General features: G+C 37.5%; 1 protein-coding gene across 1 annotated transcript in view; it reads right to left on the bottom strand.

The window, feature by feature from the left end:
• PPP1R12A (protein phosphatase 1 regulatory subunit 12A) overlaps positions 1 to 16,157 on the bottom strand; it is a 113,159-nt gene that overhangs the window by 69,169 nt on the left and 27,833 nt on the right. The gene's annotated exons all lie outside the window — the stretch shown is intronic.

Genomic DNA, 16,157 nt, shown 5'->3' with positions numbered 1-16,157 from the left:
AACAGGAAGAATTTGAGAGATAAACAACATGTGTTCCAGATCTATAAAACTTTTTAAATAAATGAGTTTAAACAGTTTAAAAAAGCAAAAAAATATTATTTTCTCAGGTAAATGCATTCTGGTTTTATGGTAAGTCCTTTACAATCGCCACTGAACCCCTATTCTCCAGTATAAAGTGGTTCCTCAGGCCCTCCCTTCGTCCCAGACCCAGCTCAGCCACTTGAGTGGATATTAAAATTGAATAAACAGCTACACCATGAAGTAGAATTGTGACTAAGAGCAAGGGAAACACTTTGAAAACAGTGCCATAATGTAATTTTACCTGTAATGTACATGAAACTATGGAGTACAATGGGGATGCTACATAGTATTTTAACATCACCCTACCCTTTTCTACTGCAGTATATTCTATACCACCATAAATCTTCTAACAGTCTATTAATCACTCCTGTTTATAAACTTATTTGGGTATCATTTTGGCAGTTGCAAAAATCTTATCATCTGCCCACATCTGTTAATTACCAAGCAAACAGCGTTGCTCAGATGCAGAACTACTGCCATTCTGCAGACCTCCATCTTGACTGACTCCTGTTTTGCCTTTCTTCTCTGTGTTCGAGTATTTTTCTCACAGGGTGCTCAGTGAGTTTTCTTGCCAACTTCTATCCTGCTGCCCTTAAAAGGGCAGAGCAACCGAGAGAAAAGTCCCTCTACATTTCAGGGCAGCAAGAACTCCAAGCAGCTAGACCCCACAAGACTGGTATTAATTTTTCAGCTTAATAAATCAACAATGCTACATAGCCACAAGGCTGAAATGAGAACCTCTACTCTCGGGCTCCTAAATCCTACTAGGGAATTATGCCTCTAATGAAATGTAACTAAGTTATAAATTTTACTTTTCAGAATACTTCTGAAAAATCCCCCAAATTACATAATGTTTCACAATAGAAAGAAAACAACTCGGATATCACTATTTAAGTAACTGCATGCTCAAAGATTAATCCTGAAGCTTTCCTCCATTCTGCAATGCTGAGGCAACAGCCACATGAGGAGAATGTTACTGCCCAGTGTGACGAGCCAAAGAAAACCAGCCACAAATTATCCTTCTTTAACTCCATTTGCTTTAGTTAGGTACAGCTAGACTGCAACTAGACTGCAATACACCGCTTGCATTATTTGTTTTTCAGTTAAAAACAAAACCCCACTCTTAAATGAAACCTTCTCTTCCTTTTCAGGTATTCTTGAAAACTGACTTGAAAACTTTTTAGTCATATCCATCCCTAATAAAATAATTTCTTAACATACTCCAACAATAGAGACTACAAGTTTGTCAACCATATTTGTCTTCAATTTCTCCCACTTATCAGTAAGTGTACAATGATTACACACTTATAACAAGCTCTGAAAGAAGAGAATCACCTCTTTTTGTAAGACTTAAGTCTGTAACTTAGTGAAAAAGAATCCAAACACAAGACATGGTTAATCAGTTTAGGAGAAAAACAAATTCAAGAAACTCAGATGTCTACACTTAACAGAAATATCAACTATATATAGCCATATATCCAGTTTTTCTGGATATTCAATTTGTCCAACCACTGATATTCCTCATCTATAATAATATCCACCATATAATTATAAGGAAAAATAAATTTATATGAGAAACATTTTTTCAAACACAGGTATTTGAACATTAAATTTTAATATGATGCATGCTTATCTTAAAATTCAAAAAAATTCATTATCTGTGAAAAAGCTATCTTAAAACTGATTACCGCTATTAACCAAAAAACCCAAAAACCAACCAACCAACCAACAAAAAAAAAAAAAAAAAACCCAAAAAAACCCCCAAACCAAAAACCCAACCATCTGATTGTGACACAACTCAACAATCCTTGCCTATTTTTCAAATACACTTGAGAAAACCTGGCAAGACATAGTCATAAAACTGCTGTTGCTAAGTGAATCAAAAGCTTACATATGCAGCACATTAAAAGACATATGACTAAGTGGCTAAAAATATTTGACCAAATTTGGGCAGTTTATTGTGCCATACATGGCAAGAATCAGGAGAGCTCAAATACACTTTTCAGGTATTATCAGAAACATTATTCATATTATTCATAACAACCAAAAATATTTTATTAAAACCTCGCTGTTGTCTCCAAAAAGATAATACCTATTTTAAGTCTAGTACAACAAATTGCAATTGATTCTATTGCTGAAAAACATGAATCGATTGCATCCTATGTCTCCATGTCCCCTTTTTCTTCTTAACAGAACTACAGGTAGGTGTTAGGTAGATCCTATCACTCTCAGTACTTTCCATAGGAAAGGCGCTTTTTACTATCATCAGGTATCTTAAGACAGAAAGCCAAGAAACAAATGTTATAAAAGAAATTTTATCTAAATGTTTTTCCATTTCTATTGCTCTGTTCACTTCTAAAAGCAATGTTTATCAAGTGTCAGAAGTGCCTCTGTTGTTAAAGACTGACATCTCAACCACAAAAGGAAAGCTTGTCAGAGCAGCATGATAAACTTAAAGCAGTAGCCTCTGAACAGACTGCCCTTCTAGATTTCAGCCTGCAAGTTATTACAAAGGAAAAAGCAATGTACATGCAAGATGTAAATAACTACAATTCCACTGATGCTGCAGTAACTCAGAAAGATAAATTCTCACTTTTATTTCTGTCCCAGAATCTGAACACAGGACACAGACAGCTGCAGGTCTTCCTTCTGCACATATCTTACAGCCCTTCCAAGATTCATCTCAGTTCTTCGCAGTCATCTGCCCTTATCCCCAGCCCCTCCCTCCATGGCCCACAGTTCCCACCTAGAGCATCGGTTACCACTTAGTGAAACCACAGGTCATCCTGAAGCTCTTCCCAAGTGCTTGCAAAACACATCTGTAGAGCACATACACCAGCCAGCTCCTAGGGCAAGCAGAACATGGGAGCTTACACATAAGATACCCTTCATCCCATGAATTGCTTTCTCTCCCTCAACCCCAGCCTCACCAAATGGCAGAAAGGCATTTCCACATGAAGCACTCACTACCCTGCCAGACTTGACCTAGCAAACAGGCCTCAAACAGAATGACAGCTGCCAGTGCAATCATATAAACCTTGTTTCCTTTGAGAACCAATTTAGAAATTAGGCTAATCAGTCATAAAGTCAAAGCAAAGTTGAGAATACAAAGTCTGGTTACCTTTTCTGATAAGAAAAAGGAAGTACACTGAAGTCCAGGAAAGAAAACGAGTTTCCATTTGTACAACAACCTGAAACTTGGACTGCAAAGACCAGCAAAGATCAACAGCGCCTGGCTCCCACACAGACCAGTCCTAGGTAGGTCTAGCTTGTGCTGGTAACAACATTTTAACCTTTTCCCATAAATACCCAAAAGGGGACAACCAGATACCTGCTGAACATGCTAGACTATAAACTGTTTGCCATGACTTTGTATTTCAGTGCAAGTGGCAGGAGATGGAGCTGACTCTTGATACTACGCGTTAAGAACGCAGGTGATGGGGAAAAACAACTTAGTCAGTAGCCTTAAAAAGAAGCAATTTTAAAAGAAACATCAGAATGCTCGGTTCTTCAGGGAGTAAGCACCCAAAGAATTCAGCAGACAGTACTCTTCCCCAAAAGACAGGAAGAACAAGCCTGTAATTATTTTGAAAAAATCAGAAATCTTGTAGGGAAAGAGGCAATCAGTCTGTTAGACCACTGTCCCATTTACATGAAGCAGAGCCATACACCATGCACCTTACATGGGGCTACAATTTTTACTGATTTTCATTAATATTAACATCTAAAGAGGTAACGCCATCTAAATTAGGCATTCAGACATTACACTTCTTTTAGTAAGTTTTGGTAAAATTTGTCTCCATTCTCCACAGACAGATTAAAATCTACCTTTTTACTGATTAGATCAGTATTCTGATCTAGTCCATAAATTATTTTGCATCTATTATGAAAGCAAACGTTTTTTGTTTCACACCTCTGCCATCAAATTTTATTTTTTCCTTTTTTACTCTTGGTACAGAAAAGTCAAAAATATGAACACAGAAGAATATATTAAAGGGATAAAACAAGTCCAACAGCCATTCTGAATTGCCTTGTTAATACTGGAAACACAAAGAAGACCTCACACAGTGGGTCTGGAGTATAGTTTGTCCCCTCTTTCAATTTTTCCAGTGAAGTAATTCCAGTTGGTCCAACAGGACATAGCAGGACATGAACATCTGTGCTAATGCACCCGAGAATCAAATTAAAGCAGCAGAGCTAGTTAAAAGTGGTTCCTGTTCTCTTTACCTTGGGTTGCTTGTTCCTCTGCCATCACACACCACACTTCCTTACAGCTATGCTGACACATTGCACTAAACTGGACCAGAAAGGCAATTAGAATTTAAAATGAAATAAGTAAAAGAAAGAAAAATACTCTTATCTTTATCTGTTTAAAGCAGAATTATTTGCTTGGATTACATTAAAATGGATTTTGTATTCAGAGAAGCAGCATTGTTCTGAAATTTATTGTCATATCCTAATTCCACTATCAAAGAAACAAAATTTAGTTTCACTCTGAGTTTTCACCCATTATAAAGCCTGTGTTAAAACTTCTTGTTTCAAACTGACACTTTTTGAAAGACATATTTCTAAATTAGCAACTGATTCTACCACTTGTACTTTTGAATTTACAACACATTTAAACCTAGTTTCTTGTTTGTAAGTATTTAACAGAATAATAAAATATTTTGGGTTGGAAGAGACACATCTACATCCAAATGCCTGTCATGGGCAGGAACGTCAGGTTGCTGAGAGCCCCATCCAACCTGGCCTTGAACAGCCTTCCTACAGAAATCACATAACTCTCTCTGTCTATCTCACTGTCCTCCCTCCCTCCCTTACAGAGCAGTTTCAACTGAAACTGAGACAGGAACAGAGGCTGAAGAGAACTAAATTCACCAGTTGTCATGAGAAGGTGGTTAACCATGAATCCTCTGAAATAATGGCACCACAGAGCAGTTCACAGTGTGAGCTCAACAGTTACTACTCCCACCCAAGTCCTCGTGCTGACCTCCCAGTGAGCACAGCACCATGAGATAACCCCCACAGTTTGAACACTGGTCTCACTCTGCAATGATTTTTGCCCTCATGAGGAAAGGTTTTCTTAGGAGAGAGGACATTGCAGTTCACTAATCACATCTTCTGTTCATCTTCACTGACACTGGGAAAAAAAGAATAAGTTTACATATTGCAATTCTTATAGGTTTTCTTCTGTCAATAAACCACTAATGGAGAAGGTCTAAAAAGAAATTTGGTCAGAAGAACCAAACCAGGTCCAAGCAACACCTTCCACTTTTCAATAATTTACATATTTATGCTACACATTAATTAACAATGAAGTACCAACAAAGGAAGTGGCAGTAAAGTGTATGAAATGAAACATGAGCCTTATCTAACTTTCAAGTTACAGAGTCAAAGTAATCTGCGAGTTACTGCCACCAGAACAAAAGATGAATTTTTTTTGCACCTAAATTTGTTACTCGGCTATTAATTCAATGTTTTCATACCAAGTATAGCATCTTAAAGTTCTAATACTTGTAATGAGTATATCCTAAGACTCAATGAATATTCTGGAACACTTTCAGGATGAAAGGTAGTAAGAACGACCAACAAATGAGGTTATGAAGTATTAGTGATTACTACACTTATTTACCATTCAAGTAATCACTATAAAAGTAGGTATTTCACATTTGCCAAGCATTCTGTTTAATACAGTACATACAGGCTGAAGAGGCTGCTGTTGATGTCCACGTTTATGTTAAGAAACAGAAGAGTTTTGGTGTTGTAACAGAACTTCACATCTTAATCTAGTATTACAGATGACAAATGTTGCTCAATTATGAAATTAAGCATTCATTTAGCGAACCCACAAGTCACAGCCTCTATTTTTCACTGAGCTGGTACTGGATACCTTGCCTACTGAAAAAATCTAGTTTTAGGATTGAATATTTTACTTTATTAAAGCATGTTTTCTAGTAAAAATTGTATGGTCCACAATGCAAATATCCTTGCTAAACTAGTAATATTACCCTTTTGCTACACTAGTGTTACTTTGTTTAGCTTGCCTGTAAATATTGTGCCTATGATACACTTGTGTGTTATTTTTTGGTAAAAATGGCCTACTATTTAAAATCCTGGAGAACTGACCCATAAGAAATAGTTAAAATTATTATTACTTTATCTGATAATTCAAACTACCAAAGTACTTCAAGAGTATCTCATGGCTTCTGCAAGTAACAGCAAAATCTTCTCCAGAGAAATTTCTTGGGAACACTTCACTTTTAAGCGCAGAAAATGAGAATCATTTTAGACATCTGCAAAAGCAGGTAAGAAAGACACTTTCTCCTAAGGAAAAACCACTACTTGAAGATGATACAACATTTCATGTCCATTCAAGTCTCATGGGGAAGGCATGCAGAGGCTATTGAAACTGAGCACCCATTAACTATCGTTACTTAATTCAAATACCGCAGAACTGTCAAACACTGACAAAAATAGACAAATCATTCCAGAACTCAAACTTCTCTAGCTATTATTTCCACTTCATGTAAACAACTTGTCAAAGTTTAAGATATACACGAATATATCTCAACAAAAGTTCACGTAAGATTTTCTTTCAGCTCCAAGATAAAACCAGGAGCTACATGAAGTCAGTAAATGTTTAGCTCAAATATGCAGTAAGAGCACAATGTAATTTCCATCCTACAATTCTGTCATGTTTTCTTTGCTACACTGAATTACAAATTTAATTATATGCCTTTAAGCTTTGCTAGTTTGTAACTTATAGTTAAAGCTGTAGGTTTAATTATGGACACAATTAATGAAAAATTCTAAAATCTATCGCTGCTGATAGTGATATAATCTACATGTTAAAAAATTGATCTGATAGGGATTTTCCACTATTTAAATCCTAATGAATGCTTAATCATAGATCTTAATCAGGACTACAATATTTGAGTTGTTTCAGAGTTTCAAGTAAAGATAGAATTATCCTTGCCCTCTAACCTCCTGCCAAGATAAAAAAGGAGGAGAGTTGGCTGCTGCAATGTTATTTACTCTAACCGGAGATGCTGCTACCAATCCCAGTAATGGATCAAGACTCATTCTGACAGACATTATATGGACAAAACAACCCAATCTAATGCCTGCTCCTGTTCTAGCTGAAATAATCCCGACTATTCCAGGCTACCTAGCATTACATGCAAATGTGCTTCAAATAAATATTTGTTTTCATTTTTAGTTCTGTGAAAATCTATTTTCAGGAACACTTGAAATTCCCATACCAGAAGTTATCGCTTAATTAAAACCACCATACTAAATATGTAGTATTAAATTTTAATGGTATTCATCTACTGCAACACGAAGGAAAATCTCAGGACAGCCTGCCAAAAACATCTGCCTAAACCCTTCAAATAATCCTTGGAAAATGAGATGTCATGGAAAAAAAATATTTTGGGAGAGATCAAACTAAATGGCATTGAAAGACTAAGTTACTGATGCTGGTGCAGATCTATCTGCCTGAGTGGTATTTTTTTTGTCCTGGCTCAACATATTGACAAAGTTGGTGAAGAGACTGGACTCTATGAAGCAATCTTTGACTGAAGTTCACACAAATGAGGCTTTTTCTTAAACTTGTGGTATTAAGTGCCTGAGAAACAACTTCTGCTTTTTCTTCTGACTTCTTTCAATTTAAAAAGAACATTAGTACTTTTTGTGGAACTTGCTTATAAATGAACTTTCAGGTTTCTTAGGCAGCTTTTTAACCATATGCCAAGTGAAAGAACAGGAGTTTACCAGGCAAAATGGAGAAATGAAGATCTGACTGACACCATGGTATTATAGCTGGTACAATATGCAAATTCACAAGATGTCTTGAACCCTGAAGCCTTAGGCAGTAAGTATGTATAAATTACATATGACAGATCCTCATTTTAGCACATACCAAAAATCAGTGAATGTGGGAGTTGCATCCAGAACTGAATTTCAAGCTCTTTTGTTCCACAAAAGGCTTTCTCTTTTTTCTGGCCTCTGGCGAGGCAATTTCAACAGATCACAGAATCACAGAATGGGGTCAGGTGGGAAGAGACCACAGAGGGTCATCCAGCCTAAGCTCCCTGCTCAAGCAGGGTCATCCTAAGAGCACATGGCACACGATGGTGTCAAGACAGTTCTCAAGCATGTCCAGTGAGGGAGACTCCACAGCCTCTCTGGAAAATCTGTTCCAGGGCACAGTAAAGAAGTTCCTCCTCACACTCTGGTGGAACTCCCTGTGCATCAGTTTGTGCCCATTGCCTCTTGTCCTATTGCTTGGCACCACTGAGAAGAGTCTGGAAAACTCCTCTGACACACTCCCTCCAGATACTGACAGACTGTGACCAGGTCCCCTCTCAGTCATCTTTTCTCAAGACTGAACAGGCCCTGTGGTTGATGCACCATGCTCACTGGGACAAAGACAATACAACTCTCCACATCTACCTCCTGACAAGTATGGAAAAGAAACAAGGTTCAGGAGTAAACAAAACTGGCATACTGTAAAAATATAGTGCCATTATACAGTAATGCTTTCATTAAGCATTTATTGCTACAACTTTGGCAGATAGCAATTAGTTTTCATGGTCACACAATGTGTAGATACTACATCTCGGGAGAAAGCAATGTCATATATTTTTGTGCAATGACATGTATTTTTGTCCCAGTCAAATTAAAGAGTAGCCAATTGCATTTCAAATAGGGTTTTTTTTTCCATGAGTAAACATAACCTGCTTTTAGCATATGGGTGACTAATCAAGTTCTTGAGCCAAAGTAGCTTTCCAGTTTAAAATACTTAACCTCCTGATATCCCCTAATGCACTTTCTTAACCAATATAATCTAGCAAAACAAAAAAGCATCAAGAAAACTTTGTAGGGGAACCTCTTTACATAAACAAATAGGTTTTTTCATTTCTATGTTCCTTCTATTAAATTTAAACAACAAGTGCCAAGTTTTCTTTTTTTCCCCTCTGCTTCTGACTATCACCTCTATACAGTTCTGAGTTCTTCAGAGTGGAAGAGTGCACTGCCTTGGAAGAAAGCAAACCTAACCACATCTATCAGCCTTCCTCTGTGAACTCATAGGCTGTTTGTATTCTAGTCATCAGCTGACGTTTAATCTTCTGTATTAGCAGGATCTAGGGGAAGTGTTCCCTGCTTTCTAATTTTAGCTAAGTGAAGTGGCAGAACAGAGTAGAATAAAAGAAATAACATTGAATTTAAGAAAAACAATAATAACCCTTCACACCATCAAGGAGGAAAAATTTACATGCTGATAGAGCATCCCAGAGTAATCAAGGCAACTTTCTGTGCTGTGATCCTACTACACCTTATTGCTGACAATAAAAAGGGCCTTTAACAGAAAAAACTCCAAGATTACAGGTACAAAGAGGCAGTAAGACACTCATTCAATTAGCACTTGCCATGTGTGGTTTTCTCCTTAGCATTATACAGTATATTAGTAGTAAAAGCAGATATAGTAAGCTGATAGGGGTGGTATCAGTCAGGGCTCTTTTACTCCCTAAGCAGGGGAATCTATGCAAATAAATGACTAATTGGTATAACTCAATTTAACATAGAATAAAAAAGTACATGTGAAGTACGAATAATACATCATTTAGATTTATATGCATTTTACATGTAAAAAGTGAATATCATCAAATTGAATGAAAAAACTCATACACGGATGGAACCAAAAATAAAATGAGAAGCAACACTGGCATTTCAATTTGCTTAAGCATTAATCAGATAATCTTAAATATGATAAATATATTTGTTTATCAAAACTGCATTCTGTGCACAAAGCCACTTTAAAAAGGTAGGACTACATATACACATGGAAACTAATTGCTTCTCAATTTTCCATTTCTAAGGAAAGAATATCTTGCCCCTGCTACTTTCTGTTTCTGGACTGGGAAAAGAAAAGCTATTCTTTTCTCATGTAAATCCCAGAAAATTCTTCAATTTGTAATCAAACTTACAATTCATTGAATTGACTAGATAAATTGGAAATAATTTTCAGCTTTTCAAAAACGCTACTAAGTCTTGAAGATGACTTAGGTTGCAAATCAGCAGGTTCAAGATGAAGGTAAAGTATTCTGACAGGCTCACCAAAATTGAAGCAGAAAACCAGGGTTTTTCTGAAAAAAACTCAATTAAACAGAGTTTAAGTGAAATTATCCAAAAGCAAATCAGCCAAACTTGTTACAGTAAATATCAAACAGTTTCTTTTTCTCAAAACTGTATTTTTAATATAGATTTTGTCTATTCAGATGGTAATAAGGTGAGAAACCTGCAGCTTCCAGTCCCTGCAACTCTGTAGGTGTCAGACAACACCTTTGCCAGGTGTATCAGCAGTGACACCCCAATGCTCCTCAGGACAGGCCTTGCTCTGAGGCAGGGCAACACAGAAGTGTTGAGAAACCTCCAGAATAATCCTTGTAGCACAGTGTGTTTTACACATAACAGTGATGCATTTTAACTTAATTTTTCAACAAAAAAAAAAAAAAAAAAAAAAAAAAAAAAAAACTAAAAACCCCAGGAAGCAGCTCTCCAATTTTCTCCAATGGCTGTGGAACACACATATATACATAACTTCATTTTACAATCACTCATTTAATTTCTGCTTTCAGAAATACATGCAGAACAAAACCAGAAGAAACTGGGACCTGGTTTGCTTTCTGTTCTGTTGAAAGTTTGAAGGAATTACTCAGGGGAGTGCATAAGGTATAGACAATGCTAAAAAATTTGGTGTCAGGTAATTTCCATACACATTTTCATATTCCACATTGTAAGAACACACAGAGCATCATTTGGGAGAACCTGTCCAAAGCCTTTTTTCTCATTCAATCTGCACAAAAAAATGTCCTTGTGGTCTCCAAAAGTTAAGGTACTTACAACAGACAAGGGTCACCAAGACTCAAGTTCTCTGCAATTATAATTATAAGATGAATGACATCAGGATATACCTAAAGCCAAAATTCAAGTCAGACAAGTCACTTAAAGAAACCTCTGGAAGTTAAAAAAAGTGTTTTCATGGTGTCCCACTGCTAAGCAATCTTCTAAAATAATTTGTATGCGTGCTTCAGAATATTTAACAAAATTATTTGTTCAAACAAATAAAGAGATAATAATCAAGCACACCACAAGCCTCTGTCAATTTTAAAGAATAAAAAGAAATATTCAAGACCAAACTCCCTTTCTCTCAAAGGCCAGCTATGCAGCTGTTCATCTGCGTACACATAGTTTACAACTTCTAAAAAAGGCGTTTTTGCCACAGTGTAACTTAACACTGTCCTCAATAACCTCGCTACACTGTGAACTTGCTGAGCTTCCTCACTGGTTGGAGGGAAGATGTGCTCCCACGTGGGTGCTTCCTCTGCCCCAGCAGCAACCCCAGTCCCACCTCAACAGCTATCTTTTGATTCCATCCAAATTTTTCACTAGCACAAGAAAACAGCCGTGAGTACTTCCTAACAGGGACGGCCATCTAGGATTTCTCTTGAGCCACAAAATTAACAACATCCACTTTGGAACCCTCTCTCTCTCCCAAAAGAGCAGGACAGAAGTACCAGCTTTGACATCGGATTCCCTCTGGTCTATATAAACAGGAAATTCTTTGGTACAGTTGTCCCATTAGAAACTCATTATGACAGATTAACGAAACTGCAAGTAATCACAAGTTCCTAAGAAACTACTTACAACCCAATTGCACTGAAAAATGGTCAGGAAGACAACAGCCAACAAGTAAAATAATCTGAGCTTACTTAGACCCACCCACAACAGTATGTATCACTATATATACACAACACATGGCATTTTAAAAGAGCCAATTTTCAAGTCTTTTTTTTAATCCTCTGAATGGGTATCACATGGACCAGAAGCCATTTTCTAAAAGGCAATTTTATTAGGAAGCTACAGTAGTAAGGAAATAAAGCAAAATTATGGTAGGAATTAAAAATAATTTTTTAACAGATAAAACTGAGACAATCAAGATAAAATCTGAAGTAAAAATGGGTATGGATAGTATAAACTTATAGTAACAGAGCAGAGATTTGGAAAGAAAAGTTAGAAACATCAATGAAAAAACACAGCTGTCAGGGGCAGGAATACTAAAACATTTTTTAGATATGTTAAGAGTGGAAAAAAACCCCACAAACAGTATATAGGGCATAAATAAATAAATAAATAAATAAATAAATAAATATAGAAAATTGGTCAAAAATACTTCTATTTTGTGTTTTGAAAGAATCAGAAAGTTTTATCTTGCATAATGAGGCTGATATACCTTCTATTCTACTAGTAATAAGGAAGAACATTAAAACCCCATGGATCACTATTTTAACTTAGTAGATCTTGGTCACAAGTGTGCTTGGGTAGCTCCCTAGGCACTATTCAAGAATTAATGCAGCTTTAAGTTTGCCAATGTTTGTCTTCTAAACAGATTGTGAAATACATGGAAAACAGCAAAAGACTGATAACACCATAGCAGCTCCGCAAAGCAGCAACAGCAATGCCTGAATGTGTTAGCTTGTCAGCCATACTGGATAAAATAAATAAAAAATTAACTAACAAACAACCAAAAAATAATCCATGTGAAAGATTCTAAGATAACTGAGGTTCATTAGGCTTATCAGCCAGAAGGCTATACCATGTCAACACAGTTATACTGTCCCAAAAGCTTTGCTTAGCTTCACCACCAGCACCACTGCTTTTTCTGCATCATGGAGCCAGACCTGGCACAGAATGCAGCTGACTCTCACTCCTATGATCTGGGGCACTAGCAAACAGTTTTGAATCAACATGGGTCCAACGAGGCTCTTTAAGCTTGCAGCCTTGCCAGATGAAAGCTTATCCCCCCCAGAACAGCTGTTCATAGATGTTCATGAAAGCTTACCAGCAGAGACAACTTTGATGCAGAACCTGAAGAGGCTTCCTCAGGAGAGGACACCTTGAAGTATGTCTCCCCAAACCTGAGTTACAACAGATTTCTCTTCTTTTTGTCACAGTATACCCTCACCATCTGAAGTATCAGATTATCAGATTAACTCTGATGTGTGCTGTTTTGGCACACAGTGCATGAAAACCCAGCACAAACTGAGTATTTTTGAGAAGCGGTTCTCTACATTGCATCTGCAACCAGTGTTACTGTTGTTCTCTTCATGGCATTAAAAAGCAAACCAGACTCTGACACAGTCTCCAATACTTACTCTGATACAGAGGTCAAGAATTATATATGTTGACTTTTCCTCACTGTAATAGAAGCATTGTTATACTAAAAATGTTATACTTTTTGTCAGTATCTTACAAAAAAAGCAGCTTCTTTTTCTTCAAACTGCTGTGTGTGCTCCACTACCAACACCATCTCAAGCCTCGTTCTGGATTTGTTTGCATGCTCTGATGCAGGCTGTACCACCTTCACCACTGCCACCAAACACGTGAGACAGCAGATCTGCAGCATTTCACACAGCAACACTTAATGACTCTCCAAGTCACAGCTCTGGTCATGCCTATTTTGTGTGGCAGAACCTGCACTGCCTCAAGAGGTCATGCCTGCTATCCCCTAAGTGTCTACAAATTCTAGGGAAGAGTTTACAGACAGGGAAGGAGACAGCTGTATATTCCCCATCCTCTACAGAGCCTTTGATCCTCACAAATCAAGTTATCTCTGTGGGTAGAGGCAAACCTGTAAACTAGTCAATGCTGAATGTTGTAACTCTTGCTAACCTTCTGAAGAGCAATTTAATCCATGCAAGCAAGCCAGAGCAAAATACTGTACCTAGAGGAGCAACTGTCACCCACAGCACACATGCCAAAATCAGCATGGCAAAATCATGGTGTCCTCCGCACTTTTGTCACAGAACAAGGAATTCAGACTTTCATACACCTACTGCAGCAGTTCACCTCCAGCTTCTCAGTCCTGCATGCCAAATTTTGGAAGCTCAGAAATGAGTTCCAAGGAGAAAAGGCACTAAAGAAACTTGATAATGATGTATTTTTTCACTGTCTTTAGCTGCACACAGTACCACTTTTAAGAGATAATGGAAAATATACCTTTGGTAAAAGTTCTTGAATGCTGATGAAAACAGACACTTTAAGAAAGCATTTAAAGTGAGCTTTTATGATCTTCTTTTCCTGCTACACTTGATTTTAGGCAGTTACACAAAAACCATATCCCATCTGAATATTTTGCTTTAGATTCTATGACATTCAGATGATGAAAACATTTCAAAGTACTTATAAACACCATCCCTCTCCAATAATTTGCCTATGTTTCAAGATGACTTTTAAGCAATAATCTGTTCCCTGCAGGAGGTAGTGTTATAAGACCAGTAAACACTAATTCCTTTGAGCTAACATACACTAATCATAATCACTCAGGGCATGATTCTACACGAGCTCACTGTTGACAAACAGGGAGGTCCCACTCTCCCTCCTCATTCTCAACTGCACACTCCCAAAAGCATTTGTCAGACTCTCCATTAGCCAATTCACTAGCCAGCAAGGCAGAAACAACCTTTTCTTCCTCCCCACCCACTGAAACAAACAAAAAAGGGGGAGGGAAAGAAAACAGCATGGTGGGAAGAAGAGCACACCCTTTCAAGGCAGCAAAGTAGGGTATGGCCTCAATTGCACCTGCAGGAGCTGCAGCCACTTCAGAGTTTCAGTCTAAAAAGGATTCTAGAGAAAAGGACAAAAGCCTAAATTGCTAATTATGCAGTAACTCGTTTACATTGACTTCTAACTTCTGAGAGGCTGCTGACATATTTGAATTGCATCAGGACACAAATCACACTGAGTTTCTCTTAACCAGGACTGTGTCAGCTTGAAAGAAATAACAAAAGCGCAGAAGTCTGCTGTTTACCTGACCTTAGCAGTAGGCATGTCATCACAAAATCAATCACAAATGTTCTGAAGTTTGCTTCTTGTACATCAGATTACTAGTTAAAGATGTTTATTATTAAAGAGCACAAAAATGAAAGCCTGGCTGAAAAGCACATTGGCTTCAAGGTGAGCCATACAAATGCACACTGGCTTTACTGACTGCCTTTCCCCCACAAATACCTACAAACAAATGCTAAACAAGTGAAAAAAACACTCCACAAAAAATGAAATTGCTTTAACATTATGGAGAAAGCACACACACACTGCCTGAGCAGGGGGAAAGTCTAAGCACTGCAGTTTTAGTAGGTAACCACTCAGTGTCCCTGGAAGGGGAGGAGCAATAGCAAGGACAGGAGCAGGGTTTGACAGGGAAGACTTCCAAGTTTTCACATTTAAGACAAATGAACAAAAGCCTGTGTGACTTTCTCTACTATTCAATCATCCACTGTTCATGCTGTAAACTGAAAGCTCCTGCAATGCAAACTGTTTTGAAAACTGGTTCTCAATTAATTTTCACAAAAGTTCTATCCATCAGGCTAGGGGCTATACTCCAAATGCCTCCGAGTACTTGGTGAGAAACTGACTCCATGTTGTACAGAAGAGAGAAACCCACTTCCTGACATTCCAGAAGATGACCTTTGATGTCTTGAGCTTGCTCTTCCTACTCTACACACCTCGACAAAAAAACTTCTGGAGGGGAAAGCTGTTCTGCCAGCATAATTTTCACTATTAAATTAGGCAAAAAAGTGCTAGAGCTTTATGCTTCTCCTAAGGACTCTACTTCGACATTAAATATTCATTTATGCACCTATATATAAGCAATACTAAGGCTGAACAGCCAAATATTCCACGCCTAGGAAATGCTTTAATTAACACTGCCTAAGCCAAAGCAATTGGCCCAACAAACCTCTGACCTGTGTGGAGTCCTAGATGATTTCTACTTCCCTGTGGCTAAATGAATTTGTTTCATTCAATCTGTGAGATGATCAGTACTTTTGTAATGTGTGGTTATTCAAAATTATGGATTTTTCTTTACAGCTCAGTGTTCAGCCTGTACTATTTAAATCTTGTTCCAAATAGAGCTCACTCTCATGTGCTCTTACTTGCCACTTGACAACCATTTAGGTACATAAGCAGGATTCATAAAATCTCCACCCCAAAAGTTATTGCTTTAGAGATCATAA

The sequence above is a fragment of the Molothrus aeneus genome, chromosome 5 (assembly GCF_037042795.1).
Source record: "Molothrus aeneus isolate 106 chromosome 5, BPBGC_Maene_1.0, whole genome shotgun sequence".
In the NCBI taxonomy this organism is placed as follows: Eukaryota; Metazoa; Chordata; class Aves; order Passeriformes; family Icteridae; genus Molothrus; species Molothrus aeneus.
Note: the sequence above shows the minus strand (reverse complement) of the source record. Positions and strands in the feature narration are given on the sequence as shown.